A 24,498-nucleotide genomic window follows, 5' to 3' on the forward strand; every position below is an offset into this window, starting at 1 on the left:
GTGTTTGCTAGCAGGAGTTCCTGGATGTTTTTCCCCCCCAGCCACTTCTCTTTCCCTCTGTCTGATTTTTCTTCTCCCTTTTGTGTTTCATTACCATAAAATGAACCGATCACAGAGCTTTGTCATTTCTTAAAAATGTAAATGCAGAAATAAAATCTTTCCAGGATATCAGATGCAGGCTGCCCTCCACCATTACAAAATGTTAGGCTCATTTTCATAGAAGCCGTGGAAATTGAAGGCATTAGATCGCAAAATGAAATGTCTTCAAAGGCTATTCCGGCATGGAGGCCACTGACAAATTTTATGGCCTTGGATCCTGAAATAAACACCATTCAGCGAATGTTTGTACAGTCAGGCCATTAAGGGCAATGATTTGTATTTCCTCAAGAGATCCCTTAAACTGCAGTGCCCGGTGTTCGCAGCAGCTTGGCAGGGGTTGTATTTTTTTTTTAAATCCAGCAGTTCACTGGCCAATAAAGCGCGCATGGGGTACAAAGCTTCTCTAGCAAGTGTGAAAACAAAGAGGTGTGACTGTTGGGCTTTGCAGCAGCCCAGGGTCATCTGTCACATATGTAAAGTGCTTTGGATGCTAATCTGTTTTGTTTAGCTGAAGTAACTTTTTTCATGGATGAAGGCGCTGCTGTAATCTACTTTATGCTGCTACTAATGCCACCTCACAGGCCGAGTAAGGAAGTGTAAAGAAAATGGGTTTATTCTGAAACATGACGCTAGTCCAACTTCAGCAGGCCATTGAACTTTCTTGGCTTTGAGTCTTCTTGCTGCCACACATCTGAGAAGATACAAGCTATCACGTGACAAGAGAGGAAGAGCCGGTTAAAAGAACATCCTTCAGGAGAGCCACTGAGAGACAATCTGTAAATCTGGACACATGAAGAGCTTAATCCATTCTTGAGAACAGAGGTCTTCATCCTTTAAAGGTTAAAGTTCATGAGTGTGACAGAAGTCAGTGTGAATGTGCATGCGTACTTCAGTGAAGGCCTAGCTTCTGACCTCTCAGTGCGCAGGGCTGTGGCCACAGCCTTCTATAGTGTATAAGGTAAGAACCTTATAAGGATTGCCAAGAACATCTAGCATGGATAATGCAGTAAACCCTCAGACAGTGAACACTGCTAATGTTCAAATAGTTTCCTCGAGCACGCAAAATTTTAAAATTTTAAAATTCTAAAAATTTTAAATTTTAAAATTTACAGTCGGTGGACTTCCCCTGCCTGCAGACAGGTAAACCCCTTCTCTGATTAAAGGTAGGCATTATTATCTAATATTTATGCTATTGCTTGCCTCTTTTTGAATCCTTTGAAGTTTATTAAATCTATCTGTTTATGAGTGTTTAGTGTACAGGTAGACATGATTTTCTGCATTGATTATGGAACTACTCACATTTTACTTTTAAACCATCTCAGTAAGTTTTCACACTGTTAGTTTTCCTTGTAATTCTTTCTGAATACTGCTGGATGTTTCCTTTGGGGTTATCTGTTCATTGATACCTTCGAACAAGTGAAGTTCAGTGAAATATTCCTAACTTCCATAGTGAGAAACTGCTAGAGCCCACGTTCAAAATTTGTGTGGTACCTTACATAGAGTAGGAACTGATGTGAAGAGCTGATTTTAAATGTGACAATATTTGCAAAACTGTAATGCAGTCCTTCTTCAGAATGATTGCATTATACTAGGTACTATAATTAGTTCTGGCGTTATAAAGAAATGATCCACAATTCAAAACATGTAGATGTCTAGTTGGAAAGAATATAAACACATCACTACACAAAAGACTATGAAATGCTAAAATACAAACCCTACTCTGTTTTCAAATGCTCAAGATATTGTACTTGGAATAAAACTGGATTGTTAATTTAATGGGTTAAATGACACAAGACTAGGTAAAAAATACATTGTACTGGAGTCAACTGGGATCTCCCTCTCCCTCTTCCTCTCCCTCTCCCTCTCCCTCTCCCTCTCCCTCTCCCTCTCTCTTTCCTTCTCCCTCTTCCTCTGCTTCTCCCCCCCTCCCTCTCCTTTTCTCCTCTTCTCTCTCTCTCTCTCTCTCTCTCTCTCATATTCTCTCTCTCTGTAATCTTATAATCTTTTTTTTTTGGTTCTTTTTTTCGGAGCTGGGGACTGAACCCAGGGCCTTGCGCTTCCTAGGCAAGCGCTCTACCACTGAGCTAAATCTCCAACCCCGTAATCTTATAATCTTATGAGAGGTTTATTGTATTCCAGGTCTCAAACTTGCTGTACAGCAGACATCACTGAATGAACTCCTGACCTTTCTTTCTTTACTCTGACAGTAATTCAGGTTGTTTGACAAAACACACACTTTCTCTTTGACAAAACACACACTTTCTCATGCAGTAGCCATCTCTCCCTCCTGCGTTCAATACTCAATACCAAATCTCTGAAAATGTTTGTATTCAGCCCACATCTACACATCCTTCTTTGTCTCCCAACCTCCTCCACTTCTGGCTCGAAGTGGCTTCTAGCCCAGCACTGTCTCATCAGGCTAAGCTCTGGAACTGATTCGTAGGCTGGCTCAGAAAATCTCCACTGGTGCATTTAAGCTTCCTTCAAATGCACTGCCTGTCATGTACACCACTTAAATCGCATCTCATGTGAGGAAATCATACATAGTTTATTTAAAAGCCCCTCGGCTCCCTTGAAGCATCACCTAAGCAACGACAGCTAAGTTGTTAAGGGCCTCTGTTGTTCACTACAAATCACAACATCAAATATGGCATCAGGCCCATCAAGAAACACCCCCAAAGCAATTTATGCTGATGAATCCCAGCTATTAGCATAATAGCACTGGTTTTTACAACCCTTGCTAAGAGGTAGCTCAGCCTAGGTGTGGGGAAATTAGAACGAGGCTTCATAGGGGTGTAATGATGGCAGATATGCATATATAAACCATGGTTATCATTTTCAACATGCAGCCCCATCATCCTGTTCGAGAATCTAGAAAATGGGTAAAATAGGCATCCCAGGGATTGGTACAAGTCCAGGAACTACAACTCCCCATTAATGACAAATAAAACAATGACACTGATGAAAGTAAGTCCTGGAACCCAAGGGAGTTGTAACATTGTCTTGAAAGTGAAATGATTTTACCAAAATAGCAACTCAGAAAGCAAGTTCCCAGGTGTGCAGTTTTATAAGTGAGAGCTATTTAGAAAGAATAAAAATCAGCAGAATTTTAATCTCTCCCCTTCTTCCCCCTACTCTTTAATTGAAAGGTAAAGGTCAGAAACACACAGATTCAGCTCGGTGTATGAAAGGAGAGACTGACCGAAGCACAGCCATACAGCAAATTAGAATCCTCCGTCAACTCCAATTGCTCAAAGCCTACCTGGAAATCAGACATCTTTACAGAGTTGTGAGTCTATGAGAAGAGGTATGAAAATATATCCATTAGGGGACAGTGACATGAAGGTTCTGAAGTCACAGTGCCTAGGGATCAATAGCGATCAATTTCGAAACAAATGAGAAACTAGCCAGGTCTGACACAATAGGTACGATGTCATATATTGTACAAGTGAGGTTTTGGATGTCAGAGCAGAAGGCTTCACCTCTGTCCTTTTATAAGACAGATCATATTCTAAGTTATGGGAGAAACTTGCTACTGGACTAGGATGAGGTATGTCAGGTATGGTGGGGGGAGGGGACATGAGGAAATATCTGAAAAGCCACAGGGGATATTATGCAAATGTGATTTCAGGGAAGGAGAATGGAGTCTGCAGCTGGAGCTCACTTAAAAAGGACATCCTTCATCCAGATACACTGTCACGTCTATAACCCAGGAGAATTTAATTTCTGGTGCTTAAAAAATAAGGTTTAAGAATGCTTTAACCTATTGAAAATCTGAGCTTTCCAAACTGTCTCTTTGGAAAGAAAACAGCATTTTTCCAAAGCACGTTCTTACACAGGCTGTGCAAAGAAAAATGACAAGGATTTAAAGCACAGTGTCTTCTTTTACTCTCAAATCCTAACACATGTTTAGTTGGGAATGCTGGGCAGGCTTAATGTTGACGTGTAGGATTATAAAGCCTTGCTGTGGCTGTCCAGTCATAGCCATACGGTCTGGTTCATGTGAAGGTTCACTCCCCCCTGCCCTCCTCCTCCTCCCTCCCTTCCTCTTCATCTCTATCCCTTAGGCCTCTCCATGTTTTTCCTCCACCCTTGTTACTTCTTGTTTCAAATGCAACATGCTTCAAAAGTCTGTTATGTTACTTGACTTTCAATTATCATTGTGTATAAAGGCATCATGTGTATCTATTAATGTAAGGCTGAAGGGAATATATATAAAGGGAGGAAAATACATTGAATTTCCCCTTCAGATATATCCATAGTTGTTTGGCAAACATTTGCAGAATGCATATGGTCTATCACAAACTGCATCTTCCGGTTTCTCCATGGACTTCTTTGAGTAGAAAGTGCCCCCTTAGCAAGCAATTTGCAGGGCACACTGGAGGATATAATCTTGATGGACCTACGTGACAGAATACAGATACAAACTGACAGTATTTAGCTTTAAAATCAATGGTATTGGTCTTGCTAGACTTTGGGTTCACTATGAACGTGTGTGCCATTTTTTCCCTTTTCTTCTGGAATGAGAATGTTTGCTCCATGCTTACATACACTAACTCCGTTCTTTGATTTCACAAGTTCACAAGGGCAGAGAACTTTTACTTCTCAGTAAATGGTAGTAGCTTCAGCTTTACCCTCTCTTGATTTAGATGATATCTTCTCATGAGACCTTCAACCTAGAGTTAATGCTGAGCTGATTTAACATTTTGTAGACAGGGGAGACAAGAAAAAAATCATTTGAATGTGTAAAGGAGACTATACACTGATGAGGTATGCAAACAAAGGAGATAAAAACCTGCAATGAAAATAATAAACCAAAAAAATCCCAGTCCCTTAAAGAATGAACGCTTAACAGAGTTCAAAAATCAAGAAACACTAAGCCTGAGAATGGACTTCAAGAAACAATGGCTAAGAACTTTCCTAATCTAAGAGGTTGTGTGAGGTCTAGCTAAAATAAGACTCATAAAGCTACAAAAATAAATGTGTTGTATTACAGTTTCATAAAACTAAAGATGAAAATAATATTAAAAATCTTCAGAAGAGAAGCAGTACCTTACATTTAGCTAAGAACAACGGAAACATGAATAGCTACTCTCAAAAACCTCTAATGGCTGAAGGGAAAACTCAGTGTTTGTCAAGCATGCACATACACATGCACACACACACACACACACACACACACACACACACACACACACACACACACACACTGTGAAACCAGACTCTCATGCCCAATTCAAAAGAGCTTCAAGTTCTTTATCTAGAATAGAACCCCACACAAAATGTCCTCTGTTCTTATTAGCATGTCTCTTGATATTACGGTCTTATTTATGCAGCCATTTCTAGGAGAGACAGTTTCCCAGCAGGATTCTCAGGATTCCTGGTATTCTAGCTTTTACAATCATTCTGAGCCTTTCTGAGATGTTTCCTGAGTCATCAATACAGGGACTGTGATGTAAATATATCTGTTGAAGCTTGCATCACCAAGATCTGTTCATCTGTGCATGGGTGCAGTTGTGGTTTTCTGTGATAGTCTCCATTTGCTGTAAAGGGAGGCTTCTCTGATGAGGCATAGCTTCACTGCCTTGTGGATATAAAAATAAGATTTAAAATGTAATAAGGAAGTAGAAACAAAAAGAGCTATACAATGAATCAACAAAAACAAAAGCTTGTTTTTTGAGAAAATCAACAAGAGAGATAAACCCTTAGCCAGACTAACCAGAGGACACAGAGAAAGTGTCCAAATTAACAAAATCAGAAATGAAAAGGGAGACAAAACAACAGAATCAGAGGAAATTAAAAAAAAATCAGATCCTACTACGAAAGCCTATATTCAACAAAATTTGAAAATCTGGAGGAAATGGACAATTTCCTAGACAAATACCAGGTACTGAAGTTAAATCAGGAACAAATAAACCATTTAAACAACCCCATAACTGCTAAAGAAATAGAAGCAGTCATTAAAGGTCTCCCAACCAAAAAGAGCTCAGGTCCAGCACAGTGCAGAATTCTATCTGACCTTCATAGAAGACCTCATACCAATACTATCCAAACTATTCCACAAAATTGAAACAGACAGAGTGCTGCAGAATTTCTTCTATAAAACCACAATTACTCTTATACCTAAACCACACAAAGACCCAGCAAAGAAAGGGAACTTCAGACCAATTTCCCTTATGAATATTCCCTTATGAATAAAAAAACTCAACAAAATTCTTGCAAACCGAATCCAAGAACACATGAAAACAATCATCCATCATGATCAAGTACACCTCATCCCAGGTATGCAGGGATGGTTTAATATACAGAAAATCATCAATGTAATCCACTATATAAAAAAATGAGAGATAAAAACCACATGATCATTTCATTAGATGCTGAAAAAGCATTTCACAAAATTCAACACCCCTTCATGATTAAAGCCTTGGAAAGAACAGGAATTCAAGACCCATACCTAAACATAGTAAAAATCATATACAGCAAACCAGTTGCTAATATTAAACTAAATGGAGAGAAATTTGAAGCAATCCCACTAAAATCAGGGACTAGACAAGGCTGCCCACTCTCTCCTTACTTATTCAATATAGCTCTTGAAGTTCGAGCCAGAGCAATCAGACAACAAAAGGAGATCAAAGGGATACAGATTGGAAAGGAAGAGGTCAAAATATCCCTATTTGCAGATGATAGTGTATTTAAGTGATCCCAAAAGTTCCACCAGAGAACTACTAAATCTGATAAACACCTTCAGCAAAGTGGTTGGTTATAAAATTAACTCAAATAAATCAGTAGCCTTCCTCTACACAAAAGAGAAAGAAGCTGAGGAAGAAATTAGAGAAATGACACCCTTCATAATAGTCCCAAATAATATAAAATAACTCGATGTGACTTAAGCCAAGCAAGTGAAAGATCTGTATGATAAGAACTTCAAGCCTCTGAAGAAAAAAAAAATTGAAGAAGATCTCAGAAGATGGAAAGATCTCCCATGCTCATGGATTGGCAGGATTAATATAGTAAAAATGGCCAGTTTACCAAAAATGGTGTACAGATTCAATGCAATCCCCATCACACTTCCAATCCAATTCTTCATAGAGTTAGACAGAACAATTTGCAAATTCATCTGGAATAACAAAAACCTAGGATAGCTAAAACTATCCTCAACAATAAAAGGACTTCCTGGGGAATCACTCTTCCTGAACTCAAGCAGTTTTACAGAGCAATAGTGATAAAAACTACATGGTATTGGTACAGAGACAGGCAGATATACCAGTGGAAAAAAATTGAAGACCCAGAAATGAACCCACACAACAATGGTCTCTTGATTTTTGACAAAGGAGCCAAAACCATCCAATGGAAAAAAGATAGCATTTTCAGCAAATGGTGCTGGTTCAATTGGAGGTCAGAATGTAGAAGAATGCAGATCGATCCATTCTTATCACCCTGTACAAAGTTTAAGTCCAAATGGATCAAGGACCTCCACATCAAACCAGATACACTCAAACTAATAGAAGAAAAAGTGGGGAAGAATCTCGAAAACATGAGCACTGGAGAAAATTTCCTGAGCAAAACACCAATGGCTTATGTTCTAAGATCAAGAATCAACAAATGGGGTCTCATAAAACTGCAAAGCTTCTGTAAGGCTAAGGACACTGTTGTTAGGACAAAACAGCAACCAACAGCTTGGGAAAAGATCTTTGCCAATCCTACAACTGACAGAGGGCTTACATCCAAAATATACAAAGAACTCAAGAAGTTAGACTCCAGAGAGTTAAATATCACTATTAAAAAATGGGGTACAGTGCTAAATAAAGAATTAACAGCTGAGGAATATTGAATGGCTGAGAAGCATCTAAAGAAATATTCAACATCTTTGGTCATAAGGAAAATGCAAATCACAACAACCGTGAGATTCCACCTCACACCAGTGAAAATGGCTAAGATCAAAAACTCCAGCAATAGCAGATGCTGTCGAGGATGTGGAGAAAGAGGAACACTCCTCCATTGTTTGTGGGATTGCAGATTTGTACACCCATTCTGGATATCAGTCTGGAGGTTCCTCAGAAAATTGGAAATTGCACTACATGAGGATAAAGCTATACCTCCCTTGAGCATATAACCAAAAGATGCTCCACCATATAACAAAGACACATGCTCCACTATGTTCAAAGCAGCCTTATTTATAATAGCCAGAAGCTGGAAAGAACCCAGATGCCATTTAACAGAGGAATGGATACAGAAAATGTGGTACATCTACACAATGGAATATTACTCAGCTAACAAAAAAATGACCTCATGAAATTCATAGGCAAATGGATGGAACTGGAAAATATCATCCTGAGTGAAATAACCTAATCACAGAAAACACACATGGTATGTATTCATTGATAAGTGACTATTAGCCCAAATCTTGAATTACCCTAGATGCACAGAACACATGAAACTCAAGAAGGATGGCCAAAATGTGAATGCTTCACTCCTTCTTTAAAAGGGGAATAAGAATACCCTTGGGAGGGGATAGGGAGGCAAAGTTTAGAACAGAGGCAGAAGGAACGCCCATTCAGCCTGCCCCACATGTGGCCCATACATATACAGCCATCCAATTAGACAAGATGGATGAAGCAAAGAAGTGCAGGCTGACAGGAACTGGATGTAGATCTCTCCTGAGAGACACAGCCAGAATACAGCAAATACAGAGGCCAATGCCAGCAGCAAACCACTGAACTGAGAACGGGACCCCCGTTGAAGGAATCAGAGAAAGGACTGAAAGAGCTTGAAGGGGCTCGAGACCCCTTATGAACAACAATGCCAACCAACCAGAGCTTCCAGGGACTAAGTCACTACCCAAAGACTATACATGGACTGACCTGGGCACCAACTGCATAGGTAGCAATGAATAGCCTAGTAAGGGCACCAGTGGAAGGGGAAGCACTTGGTCCTGCCAAGGCTGGATCCCCAGTAGACAGAATTCTTTGGGAGAGGGTGGTAATGGGGGGAAGATGGGGAGGGGAATACCCATATAGAATGGGAGGGGGAGAGGCTAGGGGGATGTTGGCCTGGAAACCAGGAAAGGGAATAACATTTGAAATGTAAATAAGAAATACCCAATTTAATAATTATGGAAAAAATTAATAAATGAATAATACAAAGGCTCAAAAAAAGAATAGTTTGATGATTATTAGTACTAATTTTTCTTTGAAAGTCTGATTGAATTCTGTATTCAAACCATCTGGCCCTGGGATTTTCTTTTAGGGGGATGGTGGTTAGGGGATTTTAATGACTTCTTCCATTTCCTTAGGGGTTATAGGACATTTTGTTAGTTTACCTGACTGTGAGTTAACTTTAGTAGATGGTATCTGTCTAGAAAATCATCCATTTCATTTTGAGTTTTAAGTTTTGTGGAATATAGGCCTTGAATAGAGACCTAATATTTTGAATTTCCTCAGTGTTTAAGATTATCTCTCCCTTTTCATTTCTGATATTATTAATTTGAATAGTCTCTGCCTTTTAGTTACTTTAGCTAAGTGCTTGTATATCTTGTTCATTTTTCTAAAAATGAGCACTGGTCCATTCTTCTTATTGTTGTTCTTTTCTAAAGTATTGATTTTCAGCTCTGAGTTTGGTTATTCCCCCCCCCTTTTTTTTTGTCTAGGGCTTTCAGATGGGTTTAAATTGCCATTATTTGAACTTTCCAATTTCTTTGTGGAAGCATATACCATGAACTTTCCTCCTAGTGCTTCTTTCATTGGGTTCCAAAAGTTTGGATATGGTGTGTCTTCATTTTCATTGAATTCTAGAAAGACTTAATTTCTTTATTTCCTCCCTGATGCAGTGATCATTGAGTAGAGATCTTTTCAGTTTCCTTGAGTTTGTAGGCTTTAAGGTCTTCTGTTGTTTCTGTTGCAGTTGAAGTTCACCTTTATTCTATGGTAGTCTTATACGATACAAAGAGTTATTTCAATTTTCTTATATGTTTTGAGGCTTGCTTTGTGATTCATCATATGGTCCATAAAGAAGACATATTATTTTTGGTTTGGGTGAACTGTTTTGTAGATGTCTGTTAGGTCCAAATGATTCATAACATTAGTTAGCTTCATTATTTCTCTATTCTCAATGATCTGTCCATTGGTGAGAGTGAGCTGTTAAGGTCCCCCACTATTAATGTGTGTGATCTCATGTGCAATCTAAACTTTATTAATATTTCTTTGTGAATGTGGATGCCATTGTATTTAGGGCATAGATGCTCAATATTGAGACATGATCTTGGTGGATTTTTCCTTTGAAGAGTATGATGTATTCTTCCCCATTTCTTTTATTAATTTTGGTTGAAACGCTATTTTACTGAGTTTTAGAATGGCTACCCCAGCTTGCTTCTTGGGTCTATTTGCATGGAAAAATTTTTTGCAAGACCTTTAATATCTGTGTTTGTTGCTGAGGCATGTTTCTTGTATGCAGCAGAATAATGGATTCTGTTTTCATATCCATTATTTTAGCCTGGGTGTTTTTATTGGGGAATAGACTCTTCATTGATGTGGAGATATATTAATGACCAATGATTATTAATTATTGTTATTTTCATGTTGGTGGTATTACTGTGTGGTGTGTGTGTGTGTGTGTGTGTGTGCGTGTATATGTGCATGCATATGTGTGTTAATGTGTGTGTGTATGTGTGTGTACACACACATGGTTCTCTTGTTTTTGCTAGTGTCAAATTATTTATTTCTGTGTTCTCTTGAGTTAACCCAAGTAAACCTCCTTGGGTTGTAGTTTTCCTTCAAGTATTTTCTATATGGCTGGAATTATGAATAGATGTTAAATTTGGTTTTGTTTTAGAATATGTTGTTTTATCCACATATGGTAATTGAGAGTTTTACTGGGTGTAGTACTCTAGGTGGATATCTGTGATTGTTTAGAGACTAGAAGACATCTTTCCAGTCCCTTGGAGCACTTCAAGTCTCTGGTAAGATGTCATGTATACCTCTTGTATTTCTGTCTTGTATGTTACTCAGCCTTTTCCCCTTACAGCGTTTAATATTCTTTCTTTGTTCTGTACATTTAATGTTTCAACTATTATGTGACTTGAGGATTTTCTTTTCTGCTTCTATCTAATTGTTGTTCTGTAACATGCTTTTATGTTTAAATGTATTTCTTTCTGTAAGTTGGAAAAATTTGTATGATTTTTTGGAAATTATTTTCTGGGCCTTGGAGCTGGGACCTTCACATTCTTCTATTCCTATTATTCTTAGGTTGGGTCTTTTCATAGTATCCCAGATTTCTTAAATGTCTTGTGGTTCTTTTGTTTTTAGTTTTTGATTTTTTTCAACTTTCTTTAATATTTTTCTAGAGTCCAGTCATTATTCCCCTCTAGGTCTGCCCTCTGACAATTCCTCATCCCATTCCTCCTTCCCAGGCTCTAAGGAGATATACCCACTCTACCCACAATATCAGTCCTTCCCATTCCCTGAGGCCTCAAGTCTCTTGGGGGTTTGGTACATCTTCTCTTACTGAGGCCAGACCAGGAAGTCCTCTGCTGTATATGAGTCTGGTTCCTTGGACCAGCTAGTGTGTGCTGCCTGGATGGTGGCTCAGTGTCTGAGAGATCTTGGGGTCCAAGTTTGTTGAGACTGCTGGTCTTCTTATGGGGTCACTTTCCTCCACAACTTCTTCTAGCCCCTCTCTAATTCAACCACAGGGGACTGCAAGTTCAGTTCATTTGTTGGGTGTAAGTATAAGCTGTTTGTTGGGCCCCTTGGAGGGCAGCCATTCTAGACTCCTGTCTATAAGTATACCGTAGCATCAGTAATAGTGTCAGGCCTTGGGGCCTCCCCTTGAGATGGATCCCAATCTGGGCTGGTCACTAAACCTCCTTTCCCTCAGTCTCTTCTCCATTTTTGTCTCTGCAGTTCTTTCAGATAGGAACAATTATGGGTCAGAGGTTTGACTGTGGGATTCCTCCACTTGATGTCCTGTCTTTCTCATGGAGGTGGATTCTATAAGTTCCCTCTCCCCACTGGTGGGCATTTTATCTAATCTCCCTCTCTCTGACTCCTGAGAGTCTCTCACTTCTCAGGTCTCTGGTACATTCTAGATGGTCCCCTCACTTCCTATATCCTGAGATTACCTGTTCCCATATTTTTCTGCTGGCCTTCAGGGCTTCAGTCCTGCCCCCTTCAATACCTGATCATGTTACCCCTTCCCCAATGTGTCCCCTTTCCCCCAGGTCTTTCCCTCTCTCCTACCCTCCCATGATTGATTTCTTCTCCCTCTGCAGTGGGATTGAGGGATCCTCACTTGGGTCCTTTGAATTATTAGCTTTCTTGAGTTCTGTGGGTTGTATCATGGCTATTCTATTCTTCTTTGTCTAATATCCACTTATTAGTGAGTACATACTGTGCATGTCCTTTTGGGTCTGAGTTACCTCATTCAGAATGATATTTTCTAGTTCCATCCACTTGCCTACAAAACTCATGAGGGCCTAATTCTTAACTGCTGAATAGATTCTATGTGGGATCACAAACCACTCTGGAAACCAATATGGAGTTTCCCCAGAAAATTGGAAATAGGTCTATCTGAAGACCCAGTTATGCCACTCTTGAACGTATATGCAAAAGATGCCTCAACATGCTACAGGGGCATGTGCTCCACTGTGTTCATCGCGGCCTTATTTCTGATAGCCAAAAGCTGGAAACAATGTAGATGTCCCACAAGGGAAGAAAGGATACAGAAAATGTGGTTCATTTACACAATGGAATTCTGGATGTCATGTATCAGTATTTTTTTTTTGCTTAACATATTCTTTGACTGCTGTATTAGTTTCTCCTATTGTATCTTCTATACTTAAGATTCTCTTTTAAATCTCTTGTAAACAGTTGGTGATGCTTGGGTCTCTAGGTTTTTCATCTCCAGGATTCCTTGTTTGGCTTTTTCTTTATTGCTTCTATTTTTAATTTTCAGCCTTGAGCAATTTTATTCATTTTCTTTACCTTTTAATTGTATTTTCCTGTATTTCTCCAAGAGATTTAGTCATTTCCTCCTTGATGGCCCCTATCATAAGATTGGATTGAAGGTCCTTTTTGTGCTTTGGTTATATTAGGACATCTTAACACAACCTTGCTTTAGTAGGATAACTTCACTCTGAAGGTAACATATCGCCCTGACTCTTGTTGATTTTCTTCTTATGCTGGTCTTTACCCATCTGGTTGTCCCTGGACATTTCTAGTGTAGTAGATTTCTGGAAGTTCCTGGTGCACCAGGCCTCCAGTGAGCATCCTTGGGGTGGACAATAGAACTCAGGAGGCAATAGATATTTCAGAGCAGCAGCTATGCCTCTTGGAGATTGAGGGCTGGTCAGGGAAAGCCTAACCAAATGTTCCTGTTGCAGAAGGCCTGAGGAAGGCAGGCAAAGAAGTGGCTGTACAATGCAGCTCGGATGGGGAGCAGCATCCAACACTGGGCATGCCCCAGTGGAATGGTCAGGCAGTGGAATGTGGGCAGGGGTCTAACCTGCATGCTTCTGGTGCTGCAGACCTTGTGAAGGGGGTGGAGTGGTCACCAATGAAAACCTTAACTCTCTGTTCAGAGGGACAAATATGCATCTGTTCATATTTCACTCATCAAAGAAAGTCACCTAATGAAGGCTTATCCTTATGTGATGTGATAAAGCAGCCTCTATGTTTGGCAAAGAACAATGTAGTATTGTATACAAGAATCCACAAAGCAAAACTAACAGTTTATTTTTGTAAAATGTGTTCAAGTTGCTAGAACTTAAGCAGGACCAGCATGTATACATGGCCAAGGTAGTATTGGTCTTTTATCTGCATGTAGGTAGTGACTGTCTCATCCTATTGGTAGAAGCTGGACATCGCAGTTGGATGCATTTAGTTAATTTATTCAAAGGTGCAGGGTGAGATTTTTGGTACATGAGCTCCTGTCTGGCTAACTACTTTTGACAGGAAAAATTCCCAAAGCAGGGAGGGTAAGTGAATGTTCTGTTCTCATTTCCTTCTACCCTACTGAGTGCATAGTCATGGTCAAGAATGATTGAGAATTTACAGGTGCTTTTAGTTAGTTGCTGATTCTTCTTTATGGTATGGTTATCAGATGAGGGCCTCATACTTAACACTAAACCCCCACCCATAAGAGGGCTTATGGATTGTCAGTTGTGATCCTCCAGTTTCTTTATACTCACAGATTTTGCCTTTGGAGATTGGACTGGTAGTAGACATTGTAAGAACAAAGAAAATTGATGACATGTTTATTTATGGTTATATACCCCAGCTTCATTTTCCAAAAGATGGGAAGTTTGATTCTAGCTCTCTTATCTTACATTTCAGAGTACAAACCTTTGTTTTACAGTCAGACATCCCTCTGTCTCGATGGGAAAATGGAGTGTCATAGGTATGAATCTCCCATGCATAGACTGACAACTATCCTATTTAGAGACTTGCACTCTTTCCTCTCACTAATTAGGGCTTCCTAATCTAAGACCTGAAATTAACTCTCTAGTCTCTATGAAGCTGTCCTAGTTTTTTGAGTGAGAAAAAAAGGTAGCATTGTTTACAGGATTCATGAATGGAAGTGTGTAGAAGCGAGAACTGGCGATAGAAACAATTTGGAGGAAAGAGATGACATAATGTTAAGGTTATTCACGGAAATAGAGAACCAAATGGGAAAGGTAAAGGTAAAACAGGACTGGAGAATTGAAGCCAACAATCACAGCAGAGAAATCTGAATGACAGAAAAACTGATCAGGTGAAGGGAATGTATGAATAAAGATTATTGACAATTGTCATGGCATGTACAGCAAAGAAGAAAAGGATAAACAGAATTGCAAAGGAAGAATAACAGAATAAACAGAATAACCAAGGAAGAGTGTAACAATGATAGAGAAAGGAGTTTACAGTTTAGCAGGAAGGTGGGAAGAAGTATAGATGAATAATTATTACAAAAGACATGAGTGGAAAGTGATGGTAATCTTGATGCTAACTTGACCGAATATACAATCATTTAGAAGACACACTTCCATAAAGATGGCTCCCAAAGGTTTATCTGAAAAGGGATGAACCATTCTAAATATGGGTAGCACCATTTTGTGGGTTCCTAGGATGAATGGAAAGTAAAGAAGAAACTGGGATCCAATATTAATCTTTCTTTCTCTGTTTCTGACTCCAGATGCCATGTGACCAGTCACTTCACATTTCTCCTAACAGCACTTTCAGGACATTAATAGACTGAATCCATCCTTAAACCATGAGGCAGCTTCTCAAGTTGCTTTGCTAGGCGTCCCATAACAGCAATGAAAGCTAACCAACACTAAGAGGTAACTATAAAAAAAAAGAGAATGACTGTTATCATTTCTTTTCAAGCACTTATAATACAAGCAAGTATTTAATCTTTATTAATCTTTTTCTAATAAAGATATCATCCTTCAAAATGGTAGTCAATATTTCATAGTAAAATTTCAAAAACATCTACCTGTTAGTGTTTCTTGTTACTATAGATAACAATATATTGACCTTACAGAATAAATATAAGGGAATAAATAAAAGGGAAAAATCATAAGTAACTGTGTGTGTGTGTGTGTGTGTGTGTGTGTGTGTGCATGTGTCTGTATTTTGTCTCTATATACTTCTAGGCTCCGCATACATGTGTTGTGTAGCTTCCAGCTTTACTGGAAGAAATTCACTGAAGATTACCACTTAAAATATGAGAATCCGATAATTAATGACAGTAGAAGATTTAAAAGTCTAAGGTCCTTCATGACAGCTGAATAGAAAAGGTACAAGGAGCAATGGCTCAGTTGTGCCAGTCCTAAGTGAACATGAAAAATAATAAGACAGTTGGTTTTTTTTCTTTGCCTCTTTATACAAGAGGAAAATTTTGAGACACTGCTAAGATCTTCAGTATCTTGTGCTTAACACAAGTCCTCACGATTATCTTTTACATACACTTTAGAATTTAACTTTCTCTCCTGTTATGTGTTTTTGATATTTGATTGGTAATAAGTAATTGATTTTTAATGTTGTATTAGTTTATAGCATGTTTAGCATATTTTAGCATGGCTTCATAATCTCTCAGATTAATAGGCAGGTCATACCCTTTTGATGTTATAACTTGGACTTTAAAACAAATTATTATTATTATTATTATTATTATTTTCATTTGAATGGATATTTTGTCTACATATATTTCTAGGCTCAACATACATGTCTTATACAACACAGAGGCCAGAAGAATCTATCGGTCCTCTGGAAGTAGAGTTGTAAACTGTATGAGTTTTTTTGTGGGTGCTGAGAATCAAAGCAGGTCCTCTAGAAGAGAATTATACTATTCCTATCTCTGTAGTTCTATAAACTGGACTTCTTAGTAAAAGTTAAAATTTGAGTGTTAAATTAACATGTGCAGAAATCTATGTTCATTCTGCTAATGCCCCAACCTCACTACTGCAATCCTCCTATTTTCCAATCCATTGTTACTGACATTTTAATTTGGTTCAGTAATGTACAGCAATCTCATCAGAAAATGCACTGAGTACATTGGCTAAATTACTGGCTGGAATTTCATTTTCTCTGGCATTTTAAAACACTTGAAGTAAACTGATAGTAAATGCTTTAGAGATGGTAGCCCTCCCTTACCAGTGAACAGCTCGCCACTCACTGTTAAATTATTGCTTGAAATAGTCAGTGAGAATATTTAGAAGAGAAACATTAACTGTGTTTGACTAAGCTAAGAACCTTAGCATATATTTTAAATTAGTATGTTCAGTATTATCACCCTTAATTCAGTCCCATCAGAAATACACTGAGTTGCAAAACAGCACATTTTTCAAATAAATAGGAAGAAAAGCAGTGAAATTAGCTGACGCTAACAGAATAGCAATTCTGTTTTCTATTGCAGTGAGCTCCTAAGGAAAAATGTTAAAGACCCTTTGGAAACGGACAAAGAGGATTCACAAATCGTTTGTGAAACATTTGGATGACAAATGCTTGGTCTGAACAAAGAGCTCATCTAAGTGCACTATCAAGGTGAACTATCAGAGGCAGAGGGCAAGAGCATATGATGATAACATCCACCCAAGGACCAGGCTTTGAAGCCTCTGGTTTCATTTCGGCATAGCCTTTCCTTTTCATGCCAGTTCAGCTCCAACATGAAAGAGGACACAGTCCCTGAAGCCAATTTCGGTCGCCTCGTTCAGTGCTCACTACTTCATGCTTCTGGAAAGTGTGTGATCTTTTTCATCATCTCTAAGACCTCCTAGATGTGTGACCTTTTCACTGCTATGATCTCTCCATATTCCGCTGCAGAAAATTGCTCTTGACCTGTTAGAGCTACTGCTTCTTCAGTTTCTTCCCTCTCTTTTCCTTAGGAACCTCACATACCCAGGCTCTAAGTCAGTGCCAATGATAAAATATTCATTTATGTATATGTGTACTAGAGTGGTATGAGAATTGTGAATAGGACAAGTTACAAACATGCAGCATAATAAAAGGATAAGATTCCCTCTATTGTTTCCGCATATATTGCCTTTAATTGATAGAAAATTGTACATATTTAATGGAATGTAGTTTGATAATGGTTAATTAACATTTAGATCTTAATTTTTTTTTGCCTTCCTCTGGTTTGGGAAACTTTGAACTCTTCTAGTTCATTATTCATTATATAGCAGGTTATAATTTATGCTATTCTACACGATGTCACATTTTATTTTTCCCACCCAATGGTATGAGCTAATGAGCAATCCAAAGATTTATTTATGGGTAAAAAGCATGTAGAAGGATATACATTCACATCTACAAATTAGACGAGTAAAGCAGCATGAATTAATGTGCATAGTTTAGCCATTTTTAGCCAATTCTAGGTTCTTGTACATACATAAATAAATGAACTCCGATGTTGCTTGTATTGCCAACATGATATGGTATATTTTTGTCCCTATAGGAAAGAAAGAAAACAACAGCCCAAGTTTCATCCTACTGCTTGTATTTTTTTCAGTGGAATTGATGGGATCTCTTCCTGCAAGGAAGAAACACCAAGGAGGAGGATAAATTATCCCTGCCACTGCAGTAAGTTGCTTTGGCCTCAAGTGAGAGTTGTTAGAAAAGCAGGAGTCAGCACAGCGTGTGGCAGTCAGTAGCTGAAACACGTTTATAGTGACATTTGATCATAGTAGTGTGCCTTGTTGCCATACTATTTGGTGTGTCATTCTTAGATCGTATGTTACCATAACAACAGAATATGTGTGTGTTTAGTCAAAAGACAATCCTTTATTTTCTTAGTCAATATATTTTTTCTTTGCTCTGATGAACTGCCCTCTGTTCTCTGAGATTCTCAATGCAGCATGATAGAAGCAGCACAGGTAATAATTATAGAAGCTTCAATAGAAAAGATGTATGCTTTAAATGAAAGCTTTAAGTCTCTTGCCTTATGTCCTAGGATGGTTAAAGATGATTGAAGTGATTCCTCCCTGTATCTATCATAACGACCTTTTCGCCTTATCAGAGACCAACCAAAGATACAAAGGTTATGGCTTTCTTGATTAATCTATGTGACAGGAGCAAATTGCCTGCTTTCCTTTGTCCTTTTTTTTTTTCCTTATAGAGTGCCAGAGGCAGAAAACGACTATGCTCCACTAGTGACTCATAAGAAAACGTAATAGAAGGTCTCTAGTGCCTACTGGCCCTACAGTACCTGATTGATGTAGTCCCAAACTTAAGTAGGCTACCTTCATTGAATTGAGCACTTCACAGGCACAGAAGGAAGCAGGGGGGAAGGGCTTTCTTTCAGGCGATAGGGGAAACAGGCCTGCCATATTTTACTGCTAGTGATGTTAGCTGTACTTAGGAAGATGGTGCTTTGTTCCCACTATGAAGAGTGGGAAGATGGCATTGTTGTTTGATCTTATAATCTTCATACTTTAAAATTATATACTGGATTTTGACTTGCCTGTGGCATCCCCAGTGTCTTAGGCTTTAAATTGTATTGAATAACAAATATTTCATGGGACATATATAAATATTATATCAAATAAGTATGTAGAAATTCTTTGTAATCAGTGGTGATTGCTATGATTGTGTTAGCATGTGAAAAGCTCTTAAGGAGATCCTTTGGCAAATGGTAAACTGATGACTTGTGATCCTCACCCCGGATATAAGCTACCCCACACAACTAGTACAAGGCTCTCATATTAGATGGCTAATGTTAACATTTATAATGACAATGTTCAATAATGACTAATGTATAAATGACTTTTTATACACTTTATGATTCTAATAAATATATTTTAAAAGTTATGTACTAAATGTGCAATACATGCATATATAATCTTAGTTACTTTCTTGTTACTATGATAGAATAGTCTGACAAAAGCACATGAAGGAAGAAAGAGTTTGTTTTGTCTTACAATTCAAGGTATTCTATCCTGGTTTAGGCAGCAGGAGCTTGAAGTAGCTGGTCACATCGCATCTACAGTCAGTAAGGAACAGACAAATAAGCCTATGCTAGTTCTTATTTCACTTTCTCCATTTCTTACACTCCAGAACGTCTGCACATGGAATAGTTCTGCCCACACTGGCTTCCCACATCAAATTTTTGGAATCAATATAATCATGCTGTCATGACTGTAGACTCATCTTTTGGGTGATTCTAGATTTGGTACAGAAACCTATCACCATTTTACACACTGCAAACATTGAAAGGCACAGAGAAAACATCCCTGTTGCAAAATGGAAGACCTATGGAGTAGCAAGAAACAATTGCACCGAAGAAAATCCAAGATTCAGTTGGATAAACATCAATCCCTGTAGCTTCATCTCCCTTATCTGGGATACATACTAAAAATCATCTGGACCCCAAAATGCTTCAGTGACAGCCTCACCCTACCACATCTGCTTCCCTCAACACACAGGTTCTCTCCCTGGCCAAGCTCATTCCATGTCTGTAGCTCTTCTTGTTTATATATCTCATGGTCCTGACATCTCCAATATCTGGGTCCCTATTACAGTCTAGCTCACTGCTTCATAGCACCGCACAATGGATTCTCTGGAACTCTGACTTCAGAGCCTGTGAGAACTCTGACCACGACACACATTGCTTAGGTTCAAAGGCTCTTTGAAGTCAAGACTTCATTATACCCCCGCTCTTCTATCTCCTATGTCTGCAAAACAAGTACCACAAAGATGATGTTCCCACAATATGGACCCTGGCTCTCTTGGACTGAGTATCAGCATAGTAACCCTAAGGAAACACTTTATTAAGACAATTGTCTCCAAGGAGCAGGGAATGACGTCAGTTTAGACTTTCTTCATTTAAACGAATCTAGATTTTTCACAAGACAGAGCCTCCTAGGGATGTTACTTTTGCCTTCAGGATACCTTTCCTATTTTTCAAGTGTAGCTAAGGAGGTTTCTCTTCAGTGGTAATTATCCATGGAAATAAGCAATTACAGGTGCTTTCTCAGCAGCAATTTTAATGCTTTCGTCTCTCAAAATTTCCTCTGGAAAAAATTAGTTCATTATTTTAAACTCAACTTCACCCCAGTTCTTAGGACACAGGAAAAAATGAAAACAACCCATTTTTTGTTGTTTCATATGTTTGCTTGTTATTTTAACAAAAATATCACCCAAATAGCTCACTCCCTGAAAGAGTTCTGGTTCCTCTCTTAAATCTCAGGGGCCAGGCTTCCACTGTCTGCATTTTCAGCATTGCAGTCTTCCAAGCTTCTACCCAACTGATCCATTGACCTTTGCTTCTACCTTTTCTAGCTCAACATGTTTATACCAGATTCTTTCCCATTCTAGCCAGAAGACATTTCCCATGACCTAAGAATGACACCACCAGGTTTATTACAGCAATATCCTACTTCTTTGGTACTAGATTTTGGTCCTAGTTACTTTCTTATTGCTATGATAAAGTACTCTGACAAAAAATAACTTTATGGAAAAAAGTTTTCTTTTGGCTCACATTTTAAGATGTGCTCCATCATGGGCAAGTCATAGTATCTGGAGGTTTTGAAGCAGCTGGTCATATCACATCTCCAAACAGAAATACAGATAGATAAATCTATAATATGATATGGCTTGCTTTCTCCTCTTATATGGTATAGAATCTCATTCCTACAGAATCAGTTATATGCACATTGTAGTAATATGTCCCAATATATAATATTGATAACTGATGTAATTGCAGTTGTTGATTGTATCAGTAACTACACATAATAATATCCATTAAGGTTACATATATAGATTTATAAGCACCTTTATATTAATGTTGTATTTTAGTGTAGCAAATTGGTATTATCAAATATACATTTAAATAACCTCAAAGACAGTTATACATTTTGGGTTAGAACTCTGTAGCAATTCTATTATTAAAACTTTAGGGAGGAAACAGAAGAAAAGAAAGGAAAAAGAACAAAAGAACAAATCCCTTACACAATTTCCTATTTTATTTTACCCCTTCACAATACCCAGTGTATTCTTGGTAATTCTAAGAAAAGTATAGAATATACTACATTTTATGATAAAAAGTCAGAATAAATGAGTTGATCTTAGAAAAAAGATAATCCTTTGCAAATTTAACTTGTCCATGTTAAAGACATGAAATTTAGTGTTTGCAGAATTTTCTTTTTCTTATATATCAAGAAAAAATACTAAATCAACTTAAATATGGCACTCTACCTATATTTATATCAGCAAAGAGCAAGGTTATGGTTCCTCATTTCAGCCTATTTTTCTAGTTTCATTTATGGGGTTGGTCATCATTGTCATACTGAAAAATTAATGAGATATGAAGAGAGAAAGTGTTCTGGAGCTTTCAATCATTTAAGGGCTATTCAGTATTATTACATCTTTGACAGAAGAAAATAAAATCTGTGATGAAAACGAGAATTACAGCCTCATCTAAACTAATTTAACTGTGGTTTCTAAGTATCACTGATCACCTCATTAGCCCTCCCTGACAGGTTCTTCTCAGCACGTAGATGACTGCCTCAGCTTTATAGTACTCTGCATGACTATTTGGACACAGCTGACAGGACGAAAGATGTGGCAGATTCTCTCTCAGGTGTCTGGTCTGACCAGCATATTAACCCTGGCCATTTTCATGTCCTCTAAAGTAGTCTTCCTTTAAATCTGAGCTGCCATGGTCTGTCATTCTTTTCGTCTTCAGTTTTAATCACTGCTCAAATTCCACCTAACCTGGTTATCAACAAGTAGCAATGTTAGGAAAAGACTCAAATAAGCGTTTGTTACTTTGAGATATGTGCATGTATTCTTCTAAGCACGTTTCCGTGAGGATCCTTTATGGAACTGGTTGAAAGCTTGAAAGGGTTAAAAGAGTGACACTCCACTCCATACTACTGGATCAAATTATATAAGCCAAACGGTTTCTTCATGGCAAATATACATTTCATGTGACTTTCTTGGATATTCTTTCAAGATAATTGTGTTTTGCTATACATTCTGCCTTATATGTGACAGTATATTTTTTCTGCATTGATTTGACCTTGTTTAAAAATCATCATAGTTTTATAAAGAAAAGGTCTAGTCACCATGTTAGATAAGTCTACATTGCCCATTTTCTCACAGTAACTATGATATTGAGAATAGAGACTGTACAAAAATAATATAAAGTAAAAAATGCAAATAGTATAAAAGAGCTTTCATGTTACTCTGTGTCCTTGTGGTGATGCAGGACCATTTCCTTACAGTGTTGCCCTTGTTTCTTACATGTGACAGAATACATCCATGGCAGTTGGTTATGAACGTGTAATAATATCCCACTGAAGATTATCTAAAATTCTGCAGTAATTTGTCAGCAAATTTACAGTCTTAAAGAAAAGTAACACTAACTCATTGTCCTTTTTGAATAGAGTAGGGTAGTAGATGTGTTTTTGTTTACCAAACATGAGCTTGAAATCAGAACCATGTTCCAAACCCTTCTGTGACACATGATTGATATAGCTCTGAAGCCTTGGATGGACTCTCCCTATTTTCAGATCGGTCAAATTCTGTCACCCTTACATGTTTGTAAGCTTTACACATAAGCATATTATTTAAAGCAAACAACAAGTTGTGGTGATACACATGGTAATCCCAGCACTTAGGCGGCTGAGGCAGCAGAATTGCAGGTTCATGACTAGCATTGAGTGCATAGTGATTGCTTCAAAAACATCCTCTAACCAACAGACAATTTAAAAAATTGTCCCTTCTGGCTTCCCATATGGTTTCATTATAAAGTACATCTCACCATGTTATCTAATGTTTTTCTTTTTTCACTGTCTTTTGGGTTATAATGTATAATGTATACAGGCTGGCTAACTTCATTGGCTTTATATTCCTGAGATCCGACCAAGGATGAACACTTAATGTACAGTAAACAGTGGAATTAAAGTAGCTGGCTCAGTAATGGGTATTAAAGTGTTGTTAACCATATAGTGTAATAGTAATTTGAGCTTGTATTATTAAATTTCAGCATTTCCTCTACTATTCAATAATAATGAAACATCTTACAATGAGGTATTTTATTCAGGGAAAGTAGTACTTTGAAATAAACAATATTACATCAAAATTCAATTAGAAATCTAAGGAAATCTGTGAGCCTGAGAGGAAGTCTTCCCTAGGGAAGAGCCCACCAATTGATTGTCCAGTGTAAAATGGTTAGCCCTGAAAACATACGTGCAGCATTATGGTTGCAGGGTATTTGATCACACTGTGAACCCCAAGATTGTGTTATTTACTGGAAAGAAAATGTTTTTATTTGTGGTGTAGTTCAGCCTTAGCATACACCTTGTAAGACCTTTCAGTTTATTGTAAATAGGATTAAGTAAAGTCAACCACAGGTCAAGAGGCAGAACTTGCATCCGATGACAGGAAGTGAACATAGAATTTTTAATAAAAAAATAAAGACTAATAGGGAGTCCGGAGAATAGATAGAGAGACACACAGGAAGTAGAAGCTGGGGACATTGAGTTTGAAAAAGGTTTTTTGAGAAGGGCATGAGAGAAGGAATTCCTTCTGGGTCCTGGACTGAAAAGGGAGGTCACATGGGTGCTTTACTCTGCCTCTCTGAGCTAGTAGGCTTTCACCACAGCATCTGACTCCTGAGTTTTCATTGGTAAAATCAATGATTGAAATTTTGTTTTTAAAAAAATGCATTATATGGATGGATCAGGTTATGTTTAAGAATATACATATTTTCCCCTAAATATATGACAAGCTTTGGAAGGAGGAAAGAGGTGTGAAAAATGTAATCTCACAGACTTTATACAAGAAAACAAAATTCTTCCTATATCGTTACAAGACTACTCTCCTTAAGAAGTTTGTTTTATATTTAATGTTTATAGAGGAAATGCCAGTGCTATTAAAATATCAAAGCAGCACAAGTCCCACCCAAGTGATTTCCACATCT

The 24,498-nt window shown here is 38.0% G+C and overlaps 1 long non-coding RNA gene across 3 annotated transcripts; it reads left to right on the top strand.

The window, feature by feature from the left end:
• The first annotated feature begins 743 nt into the window (after window positions 1-743).
• On the top strand, window positions 744-19,382 carry LOC134479008 (uncharacterized). 3 transcript variants are annotated; one of them, XR_015620970.1, is made up of 5 exons: window positions 1,212-1,262; window positions 3,249-3,406; window positions 14,427-14,490; window positions 15,265-15,412; window positions 16,990-19,382. It is a non-coding gene; the product is annotated as an uncharacterized LOC134479008 (long non-coding RNA). The 3 variants fall into 3 exon arrangements; XR_015620968.1 differs by lacking the exons at window positions 1,212-1,262; window positions 14,427-14,490 and adding an exon at window positions 744-1,057; XR_015620969.1 differs by lacking the exon at window positions 14,427-14,490.
• The last annotated feature ends 5,116 nt before the right edge of the window (window positions 19,383-24,498 follow it).

The sequence above is a fragment of the Rattus norvegicus genome, chromosome 5, assembly GCF_021556685.1.
Source record: "Rattus norvegicus strain SHRSP/BbbUtx chromosome 5, alternate assembly SHRSP_T2T, whole genome shotgun sequence".
Classification (NCBI taxonomy): Eukaryota; Metazoa; Chordata; class Mammalia; order Rodentia; family Muridae; genus Rattus; species Rattus norvegicus.